This window comes from Tamandua tetradactyla, chromosome 26 (assembly GCF_023851605.1).
Source record: "Tamandua tetradactyla isolate mTamTet1 chromosome 26, mTamTet1.pri, whole genome shotgun sequence".
Taxonomy (NCBI): domain Eukaryota; kingdom Metazoa; phylum Chordata; class Mammalia; order Pilosa; family Myrmecophagidae; genus Tamandua; species Tamandua tetradactyla.
Genome location: NC_135352.1, coordinates 3,592,083 through 3,616,514, shown reverse-complemented (window position 1 = coordinate 3,616,514; position 24,432 = coordinate 3,592,083). Strand labels below are relative to the sequence as shown.

The window sequence follows — 24,432 nt, the reverse complement described above, 5'->3', positions numbered from 1 at the left end:
GAGAGAGTCATCAAATAAGAGGGAGAGGCTTAATTGAGAAATTAGGGTTTAACAAATTAATATGACTTCTGATTGTATGCATATTTCTTTTTAGTTCCTATTGTCTTAGGTTAGAAGCAAATATATGAAATTGCTGAACTATAATCCAGTAGCCTTGATCTGAGTTAATGATTGTGTAACTAGGTAGTTTTTATCCTGTGGCTGTGTGTTTGAAAAAAAAATTGTGACTGACTTTCCCTTTATCCAGTATATGGGTAGAGGAGTAATAAAATAAAGACAAAAATTAATAATGGAGGGGAACAAAGGGTATGGAATACTTGGATTTCTATTTTATTTTCATTTATTTTTTAGATTAATGAAAATATTTTAAGGTTGATTGCTGATGAATCCACAACTATATGATAATACAGTGAGTCATTGATTGCATACTTTAGATTGATTATATGGTATTTGAATATATCTCAATAAAATTGTAGTAAAGGATAAAAGTAAAAGGAAAGATACAAGTGCTGGAGAAGATGCAGAAATGAGAGATACCTATTCACTGCTGTTGGGAAGCAGAATGATGCAATTCTTTTGGAGGGCAGGGTAGTATTTCCTTTGGAGGCTAATTATAAGGTTGCACATAATACCACTACCCATTTATTAGTTATATACTTGGAAGAATAGAATGGGATACAAATAGACATTTGCATACTGGTGTTTATAGTGGCATTATTCATGAATGCCAAAGGTTTGAGGTGACCTAAGGTTACAGCAACTGGTGAGCAGTAAGGTGAAATGTGCTGTAATATGGGAGGAAATATTCCTTCATAAACTGTGGACAATTGTTACACCATTACTTTAGTAATCCTTCAATTGTAACAAATGCAAGTACTGTTAAAAAATAGAATTACAAAAAATATGCTATCAATTTTACCAAAATTTCCACACCAATGCAAGTGTTGGCATGGGAGATTTATGGAAATCTTGTATTTTATGTGTGATTGCTTTGTAAACCCATAAATTATAATATTTTAAATAAAAATATCAATTAGCTTCATTGGCATGTTTTGATATAACATTACATTTAAAAAGTAAAACACCACAGAATTTTTCTATCATTTTAAAGTTGTTCTTTGCTTGATTAATTGCATGCTTCATTGCCTTAAATTACTGAATGATTTCCAGTGTTCTGGAAAAGTTGATTCTGCCAATTGCTGTTGATTTTCCAATGTTTTGAGGTAGGGTAGCAGTTGGAGCTCTCTATTCTACCATTTTGCTGATGTCTGTTTTCATTTTCACCATCTGAAATTCTACTTTGAGTTATTCCTTCATATTAATGAAGGCCTTATATTGTGTTTACTGGAACCCCTACTGAGACAGAGTTTGGGCTGCTAGTCCACGTGCTCTCCTACTACATGCTTAGTAATAAATTCTTTCTTTGAAACACTGGTGTCTTGGGGTAATTGGTTGTTGAGTACATCAGGTAAAATAATCCACAGCCTTTGTCCAGTGACAATTGGATGCCCCTCTGGGATGAATGACTGAGGTTCTGGAACTCGAGCAGAGCAGGTAAGCCAGGTAATAGAGCCTTTTATGGCCACTGGGCTGAATTAAGTCTCGAGGCTCCAGAGAATTTTGGTGCCTTAAAAAGATTCAGAGAGAAACATTTTTTTTTACCATGTCTGGACATTTGACTGGATGAGTGGGTCATTAGGTTAAAAGCAGATCAAGAAATGAATAGGTGATTTGGGTCACCTTGATCTAGGCCAGGGTAATGCTTCCAGAATAATCCCTTTTTCTCTGACCTCTAAACCTTCTGATTTTGGGTACCATTGTATACAAGATCTGTGAAGTCCTGACCTAATTTAACAATTAACTGATATTTACTGAAATTAAGTAGCTCTATTTAAGTGTTAGCCAGTGTGTTACCTAGGTATTGGTTAATTGTTAAATTGGTATAATGTGTTTTATGCCTGTAAAATTGTTAATTGATGTATTGGGTGTATGTTCTGTGTAGGGTTTGAGGCTCTGGCCCAAATTTGGCTGTTGACTATTCTCCAAAAAATGAGTAATCCAACAATTAATTGGCATTTAATGAAGTTAAGTAAGCCTGTTTAAATGCTAGCTGGTGTGTTACCTGGGTATATTTAAAGAGCTGATGTTTGCTTAATTGTTAATTGATGTGTTAAGCGTTTAATGCCTGTTTGCTACCTGGTGTGTTCAGTCCAGTTATTAATTGGTGTGTTCCTACATTTTTATTGGTCAAATGTTCCTAACTGGATTATAGAAATTCTCTTAAAAGGGAACGTTTGGGCTGTATTGAAAATTGAAAAGATTTTGGTTATGAGTCTATAAAAAGATTTTATTCCTGTAACATAATCTGGCCTCTATGTGATTTGAAATGGAAATGTTACCATTATAGTTAAAGTTAAAGATATTACAGCATGAACTGTTCTTCAAAAAGGTAAAAATGGGAGGATATAATATATTCAATATTTTATTTGTCCCTCCCAAAAGTATTTCTGTGTAACTAATTTTCTATTTGTGTCTGAATGTGTCTTATCAATGTATAATCTCATATCTCTGGATGATAATAACAAATTAATACGAAAATTCTTAAAGAGCTCCATTTGAACTGCTTAGAAGTAATTAGATGCCTGATATAACTATATAAATGAGTACTTCTGAAGTAAAAAAGCAAAAAGAGAAAAAATATCTCTCTGAATGGCAAGAATCACAATCTTAGTTTTGTAATTACTCTAAACAAACCTGGACATTAGAAAGAAAACACCCCTGGAATTTCCTAAAGGCAGCAGAAAACTGGCAAAGGGCTGCCTTTGGAAAAAGCAAAGACTTTTCCAATGGACCTATTCACAGCTTTTAGTAAAATAAATCTAATCATTGGAAATGGTTAAAAGAAGGGCATAGGAACCCTCAAAATTCCATGACCCTCACCTAAAATTTTCAAATCCAGAATCAACAAGCCTCATATCTTTCATGCAACCTATTCCTGATCTAAGGCCCAACCACATAAAGCAGTTATAGGGGAAGATAAGGCACATAAAGATATGGCAAGGTATGGTTAGAATTCTTTTTACTGGGCCTGGAAATTAGAAATGGTAAGCATAAAAAGTGCTACAGAATAGCCTATGTTTATTAATATTATTTTTCCAATAATACCTTTGCAGTGTTAACTGCAGTAATGAGATTATTATTAAAATATAAGTAGCCTTGGGATAGTAGCAATTGTATAAAATCTAATTACCAAATTTCAGTAAGTAAAATGAAAGATCTCTGAGAGATAAGGAAAAGTTTTTCTGCATTTAGACTTGGGACATATTAAATAATTGCTGTATATTTCCCAGAACTTGTCAGTCAATGCATTCTTTTAAATTATTGGTATTTTTAAGACTTTATGAAAACAAAAAGTCTTTTTCAACCTTTGATAAAAGGGATTTTATGATAAATTTTGGATTGAACAAATGCAATTTTATTCTGCATGGGTGTGTTCTCCATAAATCTATATGAGCTTACTGAAAAAAATAAGCTAGTATTATAAGTACATTCTCAAAATTGCTCTTAAAATAGCCTAACAGGTTAAGTTACATAAACTAAGCAGTGTAGCTGGTAGTAATAATACTTATATAATGTATAATTGAATAGATTCTGACACTTCAAATATACTGTTCTAGTTTGCTAGCTGCTGGAATGCAACACACCAGAAATGGATTGGCTTTTAATAAAAGGGGATTTATTTTATTATTTTTCAGAGGAATGGCAGCTAACTTTCAACTGAGATTCTTTCCTACATGGGAAGGCACAGGATGGTCTCTGTTGACCTTCTCTCCAGGCCTCTGGGTTCCAACAACTTTCCCCATGGTGATTTTTTTCTGTATCTCCAAAGGCCTGGGCTGAGCTGTGAATGCTGAGATGAGGTATGCTGAGCTGCTTGGGCTGTGCTACATGGTACCCTCTCATTTAAGCACCAGTCAATTAAGTCAAACATCATTCATTGCAGCAGGCATGCCTCCTAGCTGACTTCAGATGTAATCAGCAACAGATGAGGTTCGTATACCATCGGCTCATGTCTGCAGCAACAGAACTAGGTACCTTTACCAGACCAAGTTGACAACTGAATCTAACTACCACATATACCCTATTTAAGAAATTGGTTAAGTTTAATAAAAAGTATAAATGGACTTTTGTATAACATTGATTACCTAGATTTCAAATAATCTGTCTTTTTGTTACTTGGCCATTTGTTACCTTAGTATGTGGAAGAGTTTGAATTTGTAGTGACTTTGTTAATGTCAATCAGTATAGTTCTGTTGTTAAATGCTGTCATAAAACTCAGAGATACTGGAATCTCCAAGAATAACAACTGATTTCATCATTTCATACCTTTGCCCCTTATTACAATGCCCTTTTTCAGTCTTGAAGCAGTCAGAGAGTCATTGCCCAGATATCCATCAAGATTGAGAGATAATTATCAAATGAGAGGAAGCAATTGTAACCAAGAAAACAGGGCATAAGGGAATATTTTGATTACTGAATCATTATATAAATATTCCTTTTTGCTTTTTGACCAATTGGAGTAGAGACAGGGAAATAATTGATATCTCTTAATTGTAATTCAGTTGCCTTGATCTCTGATAATAATTATATATATATATATATATATATATATATAATGTAAAAAAAAAAATATATATATATATATATATATATATATATATATATTTTTTTTTTTTTTTTTTTACATGGGCAGGCACCGGGAAATGAACCCAGGTCCTCTGGCATGGCAGGCAAGCATTCTTGCATGCTGAGCCACTGTGGATCTCTGATAATAATTTTATGGTCCTTAACTTCTTCCTCTGTGATTGTAAAAACCATGTGGCTAACATTTATTTATACCCAGTTATCCAGTTTTTAAAATTTAGAGTCTTATAATCACTAAAGACAGCCCCTAATATTTATTAGAGAAGTGTCTTGGGTCAACCCAGAACTACTCACCCCAAATCTAATGTCATCTTGATGAAAGATCTTACCAAAGTGGGCCCACCTGACAAACACAGTGGCTTAGAATTTAATTTACAAGTCAGCTATACCTCATTCTGCCATTTTCTTTCAGACATTATGTGAGTAAGCATGTAATCAATCTGTGCATGCTCAATAATTAGATCACCTCTAATTACTTCATCTGTGGCCGCTGCCACTGTGCTCATAATCCTAAACCCTGCTCATTTTTTCACTTAAAAAGCTACCTGAATTACTATAGTTTGGGGAGACAGATTTTGGACAGCTAGGCCATCTGCTCTTCTACTACATGCCTAGTAAATAATTTTTCTTTTGAAAAAAAATAGGAACCCCTACAATATTAACATTCTTATATTACTATCTTTTGTGGGTGAAGTGTTAACAGGGGACACATGTTTTATGATATCATAGTTTCTATTACCTAAAACCTAATTATACTGATATCAGATGATCCTTAAGGACAGAGCACACAAGACATAGCTGAGTTCACAGCTTGAAAACTTTGCACATTTAAAGCTTACATTCATTTATAAGTTCTCACTCCTCAATTTGAAAAGAAAACCAAGGAAAAAATCATATCTGAGTAGAACCTCTATGAAAGATAAAGGTCAGGAGAATAACACAGAATTATGGCAAGAGTTTCTGTTTTTAGAAATGTAACATGAATCAAATAACTTTGGTGGAAAAATGAGGGCACACGAGAATTTGCATATGGGTAGTGCAAGTTAGAGTTTCATGAAAGAATGAAAGGCATACATATTATTTAGGAATATGGAGATATATGTTACAATGATACTACAAATAAAATTGCAAGTGGAATTTTAAGGAAGAAAAAATTTTGGTGGGGGTGGTAGAGACAGGAAATTGTTTTGCATCAACTATTATGTGTTATTTTTAATCTTTGTATAGATAAATTTTTTACACTTTAAAATAAATGAAGATTGCCATACAGAATGACGTAAGTAAGAGTGGGTTGTTTGATTAATTATATTGTTCTGTATCTGTGGCATTACTCAGGAAACACATACATAAAAAAAAAAGCAAAAAAAAAAAAAACAACACCCAAATAAGTACATTTAACTAATTGTTTTTCCACAACTTCTGTTAACTTTTAAGCTCATAGGAGTAGAGGTATAGATAGAGCTAGAATTAACAGTAGATAGGAGCATTTACCAAAAACACATATAAATAAGATATGAAAAAGTAGAGAAAGTAAAATATTAAAAAGCATCAACTAATTATTGATCTCTATATTCCATAATAAATAAATCACACTATTAATGCTAATATTATAGTTTTCTTACCTAATATTTCAAGTTGATTTCTTTCCGTTATATTTTCATGTTTCACATATTTAATATACCCTTATGTTTGCTTTGGTATATTTGTAATTATACATTATTATTTGAAATTTGGATCCATCCATTCTAAAATATTTTCTTCCTATGTCATAAGTTGTCCACAAATTGGCTTTCCTTCAGGTAAGTGAGCTGCTGTGCTATATCAAATCCTGACTTGTGAGCTCTTTCCCTGTCACTCCCCTTTAGTATCACATGCACTGTACATGTATTTGGAGGGGGCAGAGGACAAATCTTGCTCTGTGCCAGGGAGTGGTGAGTTTAAGAAAGGTAAGGAAAGTAGATAGCAGTTGTACAGAGAGGCTAAAGCATGCCAAGATGCTGTGGTCACTCACATGTGGGGTAAAGGTCCAAGGAAGGTGCCAAGAAACTCTTCATGTCAAGGATTCACCCTTAAGCCCCTGGTAATATAGTATTAGAATTTGACTGGAATTCACTGGTGCTGGATAGTAGGGAAGGGGGGCATGATTGCCTTGATGCATCATTCCTCACCTGTTGCCCTGATTTCTCACCCGACAGAGCTTTTGTGATGCTCTGACTTTCCTTGTAAAACCCACTTCAGAGACCATGGCCTTTGCCACAGATACTTGATAATATGCAGCAACTTCCAAAGTCAATGGCTAAGGAGAGCCCAGAGCAGATGAGAAAACACTATTCTTTACCCTCTGCTTCATAGCTTCAGGGGTTTTTGTGAGCTACAAGCTGCTGCCACCCACCTCATTCAACTACAGATGCTCATGCATTGACCTTTACACACATGACAAAGGTATGCATCTGCACAAACCCACTCACATGTGCACATAACATATACATATATACACACATGCACATCCCAGTCCCAAACAGTCTTTTGTCCTCCCAAAGGTTTCTCATCATTATGGGTCTGATGGTTTCTAGAGATCATGTTTAGTCCACAATGATGTTCAGGGGCAGGTTTCACTGGAAAGAGCTGTGGTCTGTCTTATTTTCAACAACATGATGGGAGCTGAAGCTCACCTAGTATTTCTGATTCAGTTTCAATTGGCCAATGTTTCCCATGTCTCTAACAAATGCTGGAATTCCTGAGATGATTGTCTCCTGAGGCCTGCACTCATGGAAAAATACAGAGACTCTGTGACCTCTTTACTAGAATTCTCATTGTTCAGTCCACTCAGACCAAGAAACCTTCCCCTAAAGTTCATTTCTAAGCCCAGCTATGCCTATGCCCTCTCAGATTCAACATGCTGTTAAGGTCCCATCAACTCCAGTCAAAGTCTAAAACACATAATACACTTGTTTCTCAATTTGGTTTTCAGTGACATGATCTGGTATCTCCCACCCTTCCCAAATTTAACTACTCTGTTTCCCAGCACTTTCCTTATGATCCATTCACACTGTTCTCCACTCTACTAAACTTGTTTGAATCCTAGATATATATCCTGAACTAAATTTTAATTCCAGCCCAACTTTCAATCAAGCCCACTTCAGTGGAACCTTTCTTGAACAGAACTTCTTAACCCAAGGATTATATATGTAAATATTTAGGACTTCTATGAACTAAGTGCTAAAATGATGGGGAAGGGTGTACTACAGTGGCTCAACAGGCAGAGTTCTCACCTGCCATGTTGGAGACCTGGGTTCTATTCCAAGTGCCTGCCCATGCAGAAAAAGGAAAAAAAGGATGGGGAAGTTTTAATCTCCATTCTACAGCACCATTTGTTGGTCATTGAATGACCAGGTGAAGCTCAGGGCTGCAGGAGTGGTGTGCTATCGAGGACAGGGCTCTGGGATAGGAGTCAAGGTTTATGACTTTGGCTTGGCTCTATCCAATGATGTATCATTGGATGTGAAATCCAGGGAGTTGTGAAGAGATAGAATATCATCTATTTTAAGTCATCAAAGAGATTAATTTGTTGACTGGCTCTGCTACTAGTTCTTTGCTTGTGTTCCTGCAATAGTTTAAAGAGTTTTTTCCTGGTGACTCACCAACCTAGATTCTGAAGTGGCTACTTAGAGTCACCTTCATCCTAGGAGCTTCTCTACAGTTTCTTCATGGAGGTGAGAAACAGGGTAGAGGCAGCCATGTTGGAAGAATCTCAGTCTTCACTGATGACTGGAGAGAACAGAGGGAAGAGGACATCTCACCTTTGCTTTCACCATCATAGCCCTGATTATGTGGGTGCAACTCTTGCACTACAGATTGCCATTCCCATAATAAGCCCAAGATCATGGAGATAATCCTCTTTTTACATAGGAAAACTGAGGTTCAGAGAACAAGTGATGCATCTATATTCACATGGCAAGTCAGAAAATTCATCAAGTTCCTCTCTTAGATTCCTTCATAATGTAAACCTAGACTAAAGGTGAAATAGGAAAAGCAATCCATTTTTTTTTACCTTACTATGATTTTCATGCTAATCTTTATATTGTGCAAGGGATATGGAGAACCACAGAGTTTAAAGAAGTCCAACAACCGTGACTCCCCTTAAGTTATGATGAGGAGTAAGACAACAACAGTGGCAGAAATCACTGATGTCAGAGACTTTCTTGGACGTTTTAGGATTTGTTGTGTGGCCCCCAGTAAATTTCCCACCATGGTTCTTATACTGTCAAGAAACAATGGCGTCAAATGCTATTAAAATCAAGCAAAGCAATCTACAACAATCCTTGGTTATTCATGCAATTGAATACTATTAAGTTATAAAAAGAATGAGCTAGGTATACATACAATATTATTCTGATGTGTGAAAGAAGCTTAACCCAGCAGAATATATATTGTATACTTCATTAATGTTAAGTTCTAGAACATGCAAAATTTATTCATGGTGGTTAAAAAAAATAAGAGAAATGGTTGTCTTAGTAGAGGGATAGGAATGAAGGAACTTCTCAAGTGAAAATTTATATTTCATAACTTGATAGGGGTTTGGGTTATATAGATATAAATATTTATTAAAACTCAACATTTAACATATGTGCATTTCCTTATATGTAAATTTTAAGTAAAATTAGTAAGTCTTAATGATATAAAGCTCTAATAATATGCATTTTGAATTATTAAAGAAATAAATAAAATAAATAAATAATTCTGAAATATTTTATCCACTACAAAGAAAGTTGCAACTTTCTTTGAAGTGGATGAAAATATGATAGATTGACAGATGATTTTGAACAGATGGGAAGATATGTGACAAAGAATTTGCCTTCCAATAATATTGATATACTAATGTTATGGGGATAAGATGTTAAATATATTCTTAGTTCATCTTTCCATTATTTTAAAAAAATTTTCATAATTAAATTTTTGGGGAAAAATCTCATTAAACCAACTATTCTTTCTGTGTGAAAGTTTATAAAAGATCAGGGTAGCTGATTCTGTTTGGATCATCAGACAATGCAGAAGGAAGTTTGCTAAATTAGAAAAATGAAATAACAGATGACTCTGAACTTCCAGATTCTTTTGAGGCATGCCAGAAAACTCCTGCCTTCAGAGTTTACTGTCCCTCCAATTCCCAGTTTCTTGAGGCCATCCTTACACAGAGAACAGGGAGGCACAGACCACAAGGAGCATGGGCATGACCACGTGATAGATGTAGCATCCCTTGAGTATGCATTGTGAGGGTAACTGTTAATACCACATGAAACAAACATTATGTTGGTTAATATCCTAAGAATATATCATTATTATGGACTCACATGTTCCTTTGTCTGCTTTGGAGGGGAGGGAAATGCACTAAATGAGGCTATGAATGTTGAATATAGCTTTGTCTCTGTTTTTGTCAGCAGAATAAGAACCACTGATGATGATTCCCATTAGGGCTCTGAGTTTTGTTCTAAGTAAGGTTTTACCTACATTTTCTTACCAGGATTGTGCCACATGCAGTGATCATGTGTCCAGCTTCCCCATGTGTTTATCAGATTCTGCTTGCATGATCCCTCCATTCTCAATTTGGGTTGAAAAAGTCAGAAGCTTTGCTGACACTATTAAATAATTGGTCTCAGAGATATCTGCCATCTATCCTTCTGAGGATTCTGTACACAGGTTCTACTGCACAATTCTGCCTTTCACATCCTCATTTTCTCTTGTCATTCAAAGGTCCCAAAGCTTTCTGTGATTTCTATATTACTTATGAGTATCACTGAACTCCTTATGTTGTTCATTCTGTTGTCACTGCTCTATGACATGTAGATGGTTAAAATATCCTTCCTGGCCCTGAAGGTGTTTGGCTTGGGGTTTCTCACTTTGCTTTAGATGTTCCAAGGGTAAAGAAGGTCAATGTGGGTGGGAAGCAAGAGTCCTGATTCTGTTCCCCTGAGACAAAGGTGAATGGGAGGCCAGAGCAACCTCCTCAGCAGGTTCAGTACTGATGTTATTTGGAAGTAGAGACAAATGACATTAGTGGAGGGGAAGCCTCCAGTCTATGCTCAGATTCTACTGTTCATATCAGGACCTGTGCCTCTGACATTTATCCCCCACCCTCCCTGTCAGTCCCCAGCTAAGTATCTGAATGTCATAATGGGACACCTGTGACATCATGCTGGTCACCATCTGATGTGACTCCCTAGTTTTACTCCCTCAACAGAGGCCCTGCCCACCCAGAGTCTTCCCTTTATCTATCCCACTGACTCTTCATCCATTTTCAATGTGAAGACATTATGACTTTCCTGGGCCTCAGGCAGGGTGGCTTCTCTAGGATAACACTGCCAACTGGAAGCAGGGCAGCTCTCAATCTAATGTTCTCAGCCCAGGGTGGAGAGAACAACAAGGTACACAGAAGACCAGTAGTGGGCTGCTTGAGCTCTAGGGTTTATTGTGACCCACCTCCAATGCCTTAGGCTTCACCCTTTCAAAACTGAGCTCCATGGAAGCTATGACTCCTATGGTGATGGAAACAAGCTCAACAACCATTTCTTTGTTTTCCAACATGTAGCAAAAAATTCATGTTGGTTATTTTTACCCTTAAGTACTAAAAATGCAAGGAATAAGGCACTATAACTCAGAGGTCTGTGGATTTCACTATTGTAAATTACTCATTTTTCCTCCTTCTATCATACATAAATTCAGCCCCCAGGATGTGAAAAATAATTTATTTAACTGTAATTGCAAAGCAAGTTTCACTTTGAGAAACTGAACCCACTTTCTATTCCTAAAGGACTTTCCATCAAGGGATCTGAGAGTAACAAGCAAGACATAAAACCACTGAAAGGTGATAGAGACATTTAGAGCTCATAATCTGCAGTTTGTCATCACAACTAACACACTCACCTCCTTCACCTCCATGATCTAAAATTACCAGACACTAAAATAAGCTGGAGTACTGTGGTAGATTGAATTATATACCCCAATTTAGGTAGGTTCTTAATTTTAATCTGGGTCCCTTTAGGTGTAAATCAATTTTAAATAGCTCCTTTAAAGATGTTATTTTTAGTGGAGTTGTGGCCAAATGTAGTAGGCTAGACATTAGTCTGAATTACTGGAGAACTTGTAAAGAGAAGAATTTAAAGCCATGGTCAGAGAAGATGACAAGGAGAAGCAATAAGCCACTTGGGACCTAAAAGAGAAAGGACAGGACATCACCAGGTGAAGTGAGACAGAAAAGTAAACCAAGGAATTTCAAGGATTGGAGCAAGCCAGCACCAAGTGCTACAGATTCCATGAGCAAGCAAGACTTCTAGCATTCAAACCATGACAAAGTAAATTCCTGTTTTTTAAGACAACTTCTAAGTAACAGGAAAGAGATTCATGGATTTATACAAAAATATTTTATTTTTATAAAACTATATTTGTCCTTATGGAGTAAAAATGTTACATCTTTAAAAAAGAAAATAAAAGAAAGATACACATTCACACTGTGAAGTTATAAGGATAAAACTCTTGCAAATAAACTACATAAAGATAAAATACACTTTAAGAGTTTGTGGATTGTTTCATTTACAATAGTCTACAAAGTGCAGAGAAATCCCAAATAAAGGGAAAAGCTACCTATGAAAATAGTTCAATTTTAGCAGCTTTTACATAGCAATAACTTACAGGAAGTTGTATACTTCAGTTTCCTTAGGAAGAGAAGGCTGGAAGAGGTACTTCTGACTTAGATTTCTTTTTTGACCATTAATCTACTTTCTTCAGAAATGCTTACAGATGCCAAATTTCCATTATGTATATTTCTTGAACAGTGGACAGATATATCTGGGTCTTCAAGGAAACTATCATTACAAGAGCCTGCATCTGAGTAGGTTCTTCAGTGTCACTGGGAGACTAGGTGATGTGTAGATTCTGGTCCTTTTATAGAGTGCCCCCTCCTCTCTGAACTATAAGAACCATGTGGCTGACAGGAGAAAGTAACACAGAAGAAACTAAGGGATCAGAATGTGGCAGCTGAAACATCTCAGGTTGAAATGTGGCATTCGCTGACTTCCTCAAGTGCTGTGATGAATGTATTATAGATGGCACTAAGCAAATAAGGGGCTTCATTCATGTTCTCCATGCTGGAAGATGGATGGTTTTCATCATGGTGAACAAATTCTTGAGTTGTATGAACTTGTTTTATTATGAGGACACAGTAGAAGTGGAGTTCAGACATTTCAGTTTTCAGAGATTTATTGGTTTCACTAATTTCTTTTTCTTTTTTAGTCTTACTATCAGTCAAACATGCTTTGAAGCTCCCCAGAGCAACCAGCCACCTGCCTTTCAGCTGCATTCACTGCTTTCATGTAGGAATGCTGCTCTCCTGGAATGATTAATTCCATTCTTGCCTTGTTTGCTGTATAGGCTTTAATTTCACAAATTGCCATCTTTATACTTCCTTTGTTCCCTTTGCAAGTATCATCCTGTGAATCATGTAGGACTGAATTCCATTATTTAAAACAAACCAATAAGGTTGCCAACCTGTGAAATAGTTGGCTACTAGTGCAGAAACTTCTCCATACTTCAAAGCCCAGCACTGCCAGTATCCTCCTGATACCCATTCTGCCCCAGTGATGGGGAAGTCTCAGAATATAGGGCAGCCCTTCAGGCCCACCTGAGTCCCTCTCCAGGCACCCAGGCCAGCATCAAGATTCCCTTATCCCATGCAAGCCACTGGGTTGTGGCAATCCTTAGTGGCCAACTCAGTGGGGTACCCTGCAGAGGTCTGGGGTTGTGTACTGCAGGCTGAGGCATCTCACAGCAACCCACAGTGGCAGCAGCAATGACAGCAATATGGCCAAAGCCAGTCTACAGCTTCTGTGTTCTCACTCCTAAATCCAACTTCTTGCTTCACACCCTCATTTTCTTTTTCTTTTTTGCATGGACAGGCACCAGGAATTGAACTCAGGTCTCTTGCACAACAGGGAAGAACTCTGCCACTGAGCCAGCATTGCCTTCCCATCACACCTTCATTTTTTGAAGATAGTTTTGCTGAACAAGAAAGTTTTGAATGACTAGTGTTTGTTTGTTTTATTTTATTTTTCACAGTGTTTTCCCCTCTTTGCTCTCTGATGAAAAATTGGCACTTAGTCTTATTGAGTTTCCCTTGTATGTGATAAATCACTTTTATCTTACTGTTTTCAGAATTCACTTTATATTTAGCATTTGATATTTCAATTGGTATGCATCTTGGAGTAGCTCTAATAGGGTTTATTCTGTATGGAATACATTGCATTCTTGGACACCTATATTTATGTTTTTTGTAATATGGTAAAATTTCAGCCATTATTTCATCATTTTTTTCCCCATCCCTTTTTCTTTCTATTTTCTTTCTAGTGCTTCCTTAATACATAGGTTGGTATGGTTCATGTCGTCCTACATGTCACATAGTCTCTGATCATGCTTTACAATTCTTGTTTCTCTATCTGTCCTTCTATGATTTTGATTGTCCTGCCCTCCAGATCCTCATAATACAACAAATTAATACAATCCAAGAATTTGTTCACCATGATGAAAGCCTTGATCTTATAGCATGAAGAACATGAATGAAGCCTCTTTTTGCTTAGTGCCATCTATAATACATTCATCACAGCATTTGAGGAAGACAGAGAATGACTATATGTTATTTTATATTCCTTTCCAGGCTTTTAAATTCTTCTTTTTTTTTTTTTACCACATTGTCTTCTTAATATCTTTAGCTCTATATCTACAATTAGTTTACATCTATTATATTTTCTTTTGGCAACTTGAATTGATTTAGGAGATTTGCTTGAAATTCTAATTAGTATTTCTAATGTCTGTGTTTCCTCTTAAGAGTCTTCCCTTGAATAGCAATATATTCTTGTTTTGTTTTCTATAGCTTGTGAATTTCTGCTGATGTAATTTTTAAATTATTTTCATGTGCTATCTGGAAATCAGTTTCTCCCTCTTGCCTAGAGTTTTATAATAGATTTGCTGGTTATGTGTTAAAACTCTTATGTAAAGCTTGATCCAGCTTGTACTGTGCATTTAGAGCAGCCCATGATTAACAATTTTCTTAAGTCCTTTGCACCTTTCTTTTGCCTTGGACATGTGCCTAATGTTTTAAAATTACCTTATTGTGTGTGACTGTTTCATGTCCTGGAATTTTCCTTCCACTGCCCCTCCTTTGGGAGTACCAGTCTGTTCTGGTTTGTTTTACGCAAATATTCCTTCTAGCAACTATGATTTGCTCAACTGTTCTTCTATACTCAGCTTACTGTCCACCCTGCCTTGTAGAGGCTCAATTTACCCTTTTATGAAATGTGGACTTTCTGCCTCAAGTAACTTCAGTGTTAGGGTATCCTGCTTCAAGGAGACCTGAGGGTCAGTGATAAAAAATGCCCATACTTTTCTTTAGGTGAACCAGCAATTAGAGACCAGGAGGGGATTGTACACTACTTGCAAACAATTCTGTCATGGGTCATTCTTATTTTCTATTTCATGGAAGCCACACTTTATGTGCTAACTTTTCAACTTCTTGGACTACACTTAAGATCCCCATGCATGAATATGTATGGGTTTCAAGTCACTGCTTAAAGTGACTCTGCTTAGAGTTAGCAAACTTGGCAGGAGGTGGCCAAGCCAGAATGCTGTCATGGTATGACTCTTGCACTGCATAGGACCATGTTTGGGTAAGGATCTGGATTGGCAGGTATGAGTCACAGATATCCTGCATTCTTTATTTGTAAGTTTTTTTCTTCAATTCTACATTTTTGAGCCTCTGGTCTCATCTTCCAGACTTCCAAGAGAGTGGAATATATCCTTTTCTTTAGTTGTTTCTAAGTGGAAAATTTCCTGGCATGCCTTACCCCACTATCTTTATGATGTCACTATTCTCAGGTCATACTTTTGCTCCTGTTAGTCCACCTGCAAACTACATAGTCTTGAATGGGTAAAGAATTTTTGATCTGGGTGATTAAAAATGGTTGCTAATGCAAGGTGATGATGTTAAAAAGATATTATAAAATCAATCAATTAAAAAAAGAAAGAAAGAAAAGAAAGGTCGAGCCATGGTGGTTCAACAGGCAGAGTTCTTACCTGCCATGCTGGAGACCCGGGTTCAATTTCTGGTGCCTGTCCATGAAAAAAAAAAAAAAAACCAAACAAATAAACAAACAAAAAAAAACCAAGCAATTCCACTAAATGAGCACTTAGGGTGAAATGAAAAATTGATGTTACATACATTTTCCCAAAAGGGGAAAAAAGAAGAGGCTACCTAATGATTAAATACACAGTAAGTAATCTAGAAAATAAATAGTGTATGAATTAGGGGAGATAGATGCTAGGCCTTATTAAGTGAATTAATTTCTATAATAAATGGCACAGTGTAGGCTATTACATATAATACTATTACAATTCATTATATACTTGGGATTTAAGAAGTCTCATGAGATGATGGAGGAGCTGTTCTTTTACTAATGGATTCATTCAGTCATCCTTCCAAAGGAATTTAAAGTATATTTGCAAAGTACTTTTCAAACACTATACTAGACTCTGTAAGGAAAATGAAGTCAAGACAGATTAGATTCCAACCCTCAGAAAACTTGGGGGGGAAGAGAGGCCAATTAACTAGCTGGATAAAATAAATACAGATTATTCTCAATGCTTTGAAGTAGTTAAAAGACTTCTATGATCACAAATAAGCTGGTGAGGATCTACTTTATATAGATTTACTTTATCTCAGTTATGAGGTGACCTTCAGACAGAGACTTGAAAGATGAGGAGTAAGTCATGCAAAGTGCTAAGGAGAGGGCACTCCAGGCAAGAATCACACTATGTGGCAGAAACAAGGACTTTCCTTATCAAGGAACAGAACTGAGTGTGGGAAAGAGGGTTGGATGCGCAAAAGGGGAAACAGACAGAAATTTCTCATGGAGACTAGTAGGCCATGATAGATTTGCATTTTACTCACAGCCTCACTAAATGTAAAGGGGAGGATAATAACATGACAGGGTTGGAGCAGAGCAGAAGCAGAGGGATGAGAAATGGAGTTCATGGGCAAGTGAACACAGAAGCCTGGCTGGAGAGGGCAGCTGCAGTGGAATCAGAGGGAGGCAAGGCTGCAGTTCAAGATTCAGACAACATTTTGAAGGGCTGAAGTTAACTTCTTTTTTTATTTCCTGTAAACAATAGTGCATTTTGATTATTTAGCAGGGATATACTTTTATGAATTATAGCAGGGAAAACAAAAACATGTAAGAAGTGGTCTCTACTAAATTTCTGAATCAATCCTAAACATTACGATTTAGGGATCCGACTTACTGATGGACAAGAAGCTAGTTCATGAAAATTGCAGTGCACCATTGCAATGGATGTGTCCTGCATCCCTTATCCTGCTGCTTCTGCAGCAATCTTGCTCCAGCTGCTGTGATTTCACTCATCCTATTTCTGTGTGTTCTCCTTGGCACATAAGCATGATCTTCCCTCTAAGGATCATGCAACACTAAGTAAGATATTTTGGTGTTTCCTTTATATGATGAGTCATATTCTCTTGCTGTTTTCCAAATTTTCTCTTCTTCTTTGATTTCCGCAGTTTGACTATGTTATATTTTTATATTTATCCTACTTGGGCTTTGTTGAGATTAAATTTTTGCAGATTAATGTTTTTAATCAAATTTGGGAAGTATTCAGTTGTCAGGCATGGATGAGACAGAAGTTACATGTTTGCTGCAGAGATAATAGCAAAGCTGTCTCTGTGGGAATCATCATCCAATGTCCTGAAAAGACTAAAGTGTTGCAAAGCTGCTTGAGTCTGAGGCAGAAGGAGGTCTTGGAAAGCATGTGTAAATTTTGACTCATCCACCAGAAGGAAGCAGATGGTTCAGCTGTGCTTCCTCCTTCCCCATTCTTAAGTTACATTCTTTACTTTCTTTATCTCACAGCCTTATAAAATAAACAGCATGAACTTCTTGGAGTCTTTGAGTCTCCATCTGAGCTCAAAGTCCCACCTGGCACCAGCTTTAACTATAGCTTTGTCTCTTATGTTTCTTTCTCAATTCCTCATTACCTCCCTTCAGTCCCAACATTGAGCCATGCTGGTTGCGGCATTCAGTCATTACTTCTCACCCAGTCCTTCACTGCTTTTAGAATTACCATTACACATTTGTTAGTATACTTGATGTTCTCTCACTGGTTTCTGAAGCTTTGCTCATTTCTCTTCAGTCTTTCTTTCTGATACCCAAAATAGATAATTTTTATTAATCTACATCTTCAAGTACCCCAATTCCTGATGTTTTAAAATATTTTTATTGTGAAATATTACATATATACAAAAAAGCAATAAATTTTGAAGTGCATTGTAACAACAAATTATAGGACAGATTTCAGAGTTTGGTTTGGGTTACTGTTAAACAATTTCAGGATTTTTCTTCTAGCTACTCCAGGAAGGTGGATACTAAAAGAAATATCAATGTAAGTATTCAGCAGTCAGACTCATTTGTTAAATACTATCTTCTGTGTTATAAGTCTTCCTTTCCTTTGGTCCATATCCCTATCTTTAGGAGCATTTGGACTCAGCCCATTCTAACTTTTTCATGTTGAAAAGCTGTGTCACGAATATGGGATAGAGGGATGTTAATAGTTGATGTTCTTAGAGAGGCTGACACCTCTGAATTTGGGAATTTATCTGGCCTAGGAACTTATGTAGAGGTTATATGTTTCTGGGAAGCTATCTTAGTATATGAAAGTTTTGTAGAATCTCAGCTAGAACCTAGCTGTTATTTAGTGTTAACAGAAATGGTTTTGGTAGATGTTTGACAAATCCTAGTAATTAGGAATATCTAGATAAAGCATGAATGCACCACAGTAGCCTCCTGAACAGCCGTTAGACACTGTCTGATCTCTCTTAGGCTTTGCTACTTTTTTTTCTTTTTCTTTTACATGCTATATGGTTGGAGTCTCATCTCATTCTTTTTCCATGTGATTATCCAGTTATTGCAGAACCATTTTTAAAAATTTTTGTTTTTAGGAAGAGTGCATGGGCTGGAAATTGAACCCAAGTCTTTTGCATGGCAGGTGAGAATTCCAACACTCTACTACCCTTGCACCCCCTGCTATCTTATTTTGTTACATTTCCTTTCCACTTTTGGTCAGGAAGAATTGTCAATCTCATAGTGACAAGGCCAGGCTCATCCCTGGCAGTCATGTCCCACATTGCCAGTGAGAATTTCTCCCCTGTATATCATCTCCCACATCGGGGTGTAGGGTAATTATTTTATCTGCAGAGTTGGGCTTAGATAGAGAGGCCACATCTGAGCAACAAAAGTGACTTACTGGAAGTAACTCTTAGGCATAATTATAGGTAGGCTTAGCTTCTCAAGTACAAAAATAAGTTTCACAAAGCAAATCTCCAAATCAAGGGCTTGGCCTATTGACTTGGAATTCCCTAATATTTGAGACTGTATCAGCATCTTCTCTTGTGTAAAAGGTTTAAAGTTCCATATTTTTTCTCCTGTCTCTCAAGGGGCTTTGCCAATACTCTCTAATTAATTGCCCAATTGAAGTCTGGGGTCTATCCAGGTATTACCTTAAGCTATAAAGAATTACAAGCTCACATTACTGTTCTGGGCTCCATGTGTCTGGGCTGTGTGAATGAGTTATCCAGACAGGTTAAATTAGATAAAGTGCTACAGAAAATGTAAACTTTGGAAAAAATAAGCATCTCTTCCTTTGGTTTCATATTGTAGATGACGTTCTAAAATATAGAGAGTCAGCATATCCCTGTATTCTGATTTACCTTAGAATTGATGCTGTTGGCTTTGTTCTTATCTCTAATTGAAGGCTGATCTTCTTTTCTATATCTTTAATGATCCTTGCATGTAGCAATGCTGACTTCAGAGTTACAGAATGCCAATTCTGAGTCTCAGATATCACACAGGTAGCAAAAGTTCCAGGGAGATAGTAGGTTATACATATGTAGGAAAACATCTAAAAATCTAGAGATAATATCAAAGATCTGGATTAAATGTGTCTGCTATAAGAGCTCACAACCTGGGCTCCAATGTTTATATAGGTATTTTCTAAAAGAGAACATACGATATTTGTTCTTCTCTTTCTGACTTATTTTACCATATTATGTCCCCAAATTTCATTCACCTCATTGCATATCTCATAATTTTGTTAATTTCTGTAGCCACATAGTATTCTATTATATGTATACACCACAGTTCACCTTTCTGCTTCACACTCAATGTGCCCTTCAGATATCTTCATCCACTGGACATCATGGATTGTTCAAAGGCAAAAATCCATGTCTCACATTATTCTCACTTCATTATACAATCAACATTATCATTTTTAGACAATTTTCATTGCTCCAAAGGAAAAAAATAACAGATACATGCACCCTTACCAAATAGAAAATCCAAGCCTCCCCTTAACTCTTGTGCTTCCCCCAATTATTTATCCCTGGTATAGCTGCGGTACTCTGATGTCTTCCTTTTAAATATAGACCATTGTTTACACAGTAGTTTTCCCCTATATACCTCTATTGTTTTCTCTTTTTACGAGATTCATAACTTTGAAGTACTTCATGCAAGAACTTACTTATATTTGTATTGTTGATCAGTGAAATACATGGCTCTATACAACACCTTTCAATCACGTTCACCTTCAAAATGTCAATATTACTTATAAATCTACTAATGAACTATCTTCACTTCTCTCAGTTCATTTACATTTAAGTTCAATGTCATTAGATATCCATTTCCCATCTTTAGATTCTTTCCATAGGTCCCCTAAATTCTATATTATAAGCCTCTGAGTTTACCTTTACCAAGATCATAAATCAGAGTCTCTATCAGTTTATTTCATTTTGCATTATATACTCAAAGTTCATCCATGTGGTCATATACTTCAGGACTTCATTTTTTCTTATGTACATATCTCATCTTATGCCTATACCTCATTTTGTTTATCCACTGGTCTTCTGATTGGAACATGGATTGTTTCCATCTTTGGGCAATTGTGAAAAATGTTGCTATGAACATTGGTGTGCAAAAGTTTGTTTGTGTCACTGCTTTCAGCTCTTCTGGGTATATACTGAGTCCTGCCAGGTCATAGAGCAACTTGACATTTCATTTTCTAAGGAATCACCAAACTGTCTTCCATAGCAGCTGTACCATTATATTTTCTGACAAGCAGTCCATGAGTGTTGCAATTTCTCCATATTCTCTCCAATATTTGAAGTTTCATGTTCGTTTAATAGCAACTACTCTTATAGGTATGAAGTGATATATCATTTTCACTTCATGTGCTTTTAGCCACCTATTTATTCTCTTTAAAAGTATCTATTCATAACTTTAGCCTATTTTATAATTGGATTGTTTGTTCTTTCATTGTTGAGGGTATGATTTCTTTAATATATACAGGATATCAAACCTTTATCCAATAAATGATTTCCAAATATTTTGTGCCATTCAGTTGGCTTCATTTTTACCATTTTGACAAAGTACTTTGAGATGCAGAACCATTTGGTTTTGAGGAGCTCCCATTTCTCTATTTTTTTCTTTCATTTCTTGCTTTGGATATAAAGTTTAGAAAACTACCTATTACTAGTTCTCGAGACATTTTCCTATATTTTCTTCTAGGAGTTTTATTATATTGGCTTTTTTATTGATGTCTTTGATACATTTTGAGTTAATTTTTGTGAAGGGTATGAGGTAGGGGCCCTCTTTCATTCTTACAGCTGTGATATCCTGCTCTCCCATGGCCATTTATTGAAAAGACTATTCCGTCCCAGTTCAGTGAATTTGGGGGTCTTGTTAAAGATCAATTGACCATAAATTTGGTGCTCTATTTCTGCATTCTCCATTCAATTCCATTGGTCAATACTTCTATCTTTGTACCAATACCAAATTGTTTTGACCACCATGGCTTTGTATTAAGCTTTAAAATCAGAAGCATTAGTCCTCCCACTTTGTTCTTTTTTTCTGGGATATTTTTAGGTATTTGATATCACTTTCTCTTCCAAATGAATTTGATGGCTCAGTTTTCCTTGTCTTCAAAGTAGGTTCCTGTAATTTTGGTTGGTATTATACTAAATCTCTAGATGAATTTGGGTGGAACTGACATCTTAACTACATTTAACCTTCCTCTTTCAATTTTTATCCATTGACCCAGTAACTTAACAGACAGAGTCAGATTTCTGATGTCCATGACAATGAAATACTGCAACATCCTGAGGAAGCAATGCAGCTTCCAGCAAATAGAGAATTTCTTGTTTATGCTGGACAGGGAATTTATCATTAGTGAGCAGAACCCTCTCTTTCCAGCTATTGGAGTGGGCATGCAACACTCAAAAGACATATTTAGAGTCAATGTAGAGGCTAACTCTCCCTCCAGCTGCTAGGGTTAGTCTATGGGTAAGAGCTATGAGTTCAGATTTCTGCATGCAAGGCACATCTAGAAGTGCCATCACTCTCTCTTTTACCTTTAATTCTATTCATACAAGCCTCTCTAATATACAGCTCCATGCCCCAGGGGCTAATCCTAGCAAACGTACCTGTGCAATATTCTCAGGACAAATGAGAAACTGCATCACTTTAGTCTATTACATTTATCTATGCTGTTCTTTATTGTTACTTTCACATCATAAGGGGAGTGGCCTCCTAGAATAATTCTAGGACTATTTAGAACCCCAGAGGCTTCACATAGAAGTTGTTCTATTTCTCTAAATGAGATACATTCATATTTTGAAGTACTCTACCATTCCCAGAAGTGTTTTTAGTTGCATCTTTGTCCCAGGGGAGGCATTGAGGACATGTCCTGGACTTTCTTGGTTGACAGAATATTCCCTTGGGGTAAAGAAAACCTGATATTAAAAACCTTTCATAAGGCAATTTAAGCATAGGAAACCCAATACCATTGTTCAGCTAAAAAATTAAATGTGATAATGGTATCCCATAAGGATGCTTTTTGAGTGGAACTACAAATCATGTTCTTGCAGAAGCAGTGTGCTAGATTCTAAATGAAAGAGGGATAAGTCCTGTGCTAAGGCATTTCCAAAAATATGAAGGCCATCTCTAAAACCTTGAGGTAAAATTCTCCATGTAAACAAGGTTGGAGTAGTATTCTCTGGCCCATGCCATTCAAAAGCAAACAAAATCTTTAGGAGTTTGGGTGTAGGCATAAACAGATGAAGGCATCTTTTAAATTGAGGACTGAGTACCACAGTATAGAGCTAGGGATTTTATTAAAATGGGTATATGGTTTGGGAACTTTAGGGTGAAGGGAAATTTCAAAGCTGTTCACAGCTCTAAGATACCACAACAACCAATACATCCCATTTGACTTCATTACAGGCAGGAAGGAGATATTACAGGGAGACTGATAAAGGACAAGGAGGCCAGTTTTGGGGATCTTCTGGATAAGGGGTTGGGTACTCATTATATCTTTTGTTTTAAGGAGGTATTGCCTCTATTTGAAGAATTTTTTTCCTGTCTATAATTGATTATAATTGGGAAGACATGAATGACCTTTCTGGATATTTCCATTTCCCATCTTTCTGAATTAACTTGACTAACTAATTCAGGAAGGATGTGCTTTTTGGATTTCTAGCTCTGGCTAGAGCCAGACTCACAGTTACAGATTCCTGTGCAATGTCCTCAGGACCTGGGGGAGATGAGCAGCCTATTAATTGGATTCATGAGCCCAATGCCTGTAGTAAGTCATTTTCCACAAGTGGGGTAGGGCACTCAGGTACTACAGAGGACTGGTGATTTAAAAGTATACTACCAATCTGACAGAGGAGTTGAACGAAGGTCCTGACTTTAGGTTTTCCATTTACCCCTACTATGGGACATGTTCACTGGGACTAAGGGTGTGAGTGGCAGGTCAAAATAGATCAAGTGAATCCAGTGTCAATTAAGAAATCAATTTTCTTATTTGCCACATTGTAAGTCATGTGGGTTTTATCAAAATTAACGTTTTTTTTGAGGGAGTGCTGATGATCCTGATACCTCATAAGCTTTGCTTAGGAGTGGTAATCCAGGTTTTCAGGAGTGCTTTGAATGTTCTTCAAGACTCAATGCCCTCTCTTGCCCATGCTCAGCATTTCTGCACCTTAGGCAAGGTTCAACTTGTTCAGTGTCACTGAGGACATTTGTATTTCCAGTGTTCTAGCCATCTGCACTTATAGTGGGATCCAGCTGGCTTGTCCCCTGACTGGCCCTGAGGTGGCTATTTAACATTCATGGCAAGAGCTAGGAGTCAAACTTTGCTCCTTTCTCTCCTTACCTTCTCTTCCTTATCAGCTTTGTCTTGGTTATTAAAAACAGAAAAAGCAGTCTTAATGAGATAATTCATCAGAGTTTGTGACATAGTATCCAGGTTTTTGGAGTTTATTCCTTGTGTCATGAGCTGACTGACCAATAAAATAGGTTTTAAGCATAATTTGCCCTTCTATGGGGGGTATACTTTTTCATAGCCCCTACTAGATTTCCTTGAAATAAAGAAGGGCTTTCTTTATCCTCCTGATTTATACTCTATAACACATTATAATTTACCATTTTTATGTTACACTTTTATATTCCTTTTGTTAGACAGGTTGTCATGTCATTCTGGCTTTCAAATCTGCCTGACCCTTCTGATAGTTCCAATTTGGAGTGGAACTATTACTGCTTCTACTGCATATTGACCAGGTTACTGCCTGGA

General features: G+C 36.6%; 1 long non-coding RNA gene and 1 pseudogene across 2 annotated transcripts in view; both read right to left on the bottom strand.

The window, feature by feature from the left end:
* LOC143669735 (uncharacterized) overlaps nt 1-10,825 on the bottom strand; it is an 84,529-nt gene extending 73,704 nt beyond the window's left edge. For both annotated transcript variants that reach the window (XR_013169023.1, XR_013169022.1), the window contains exon 1: nt 10,220-10,825. This is a non-coding gene — a long non-coding RNA (uncharacterized LOC143669735). The remainder of the gene's footprint in view (nt 1-10,219) is intronic.
* A 1,586-nt stretch (nt 10,826-12,411) lies between these two features.
* The window catches only part of LOC143669608 (pleckstrin homology domain-containing family A member 3 pseudogene), a 32,618-nt pseudogene continuing 20,597 nt past the window's right edge, over nt 12,412-24,432 (bottom strand).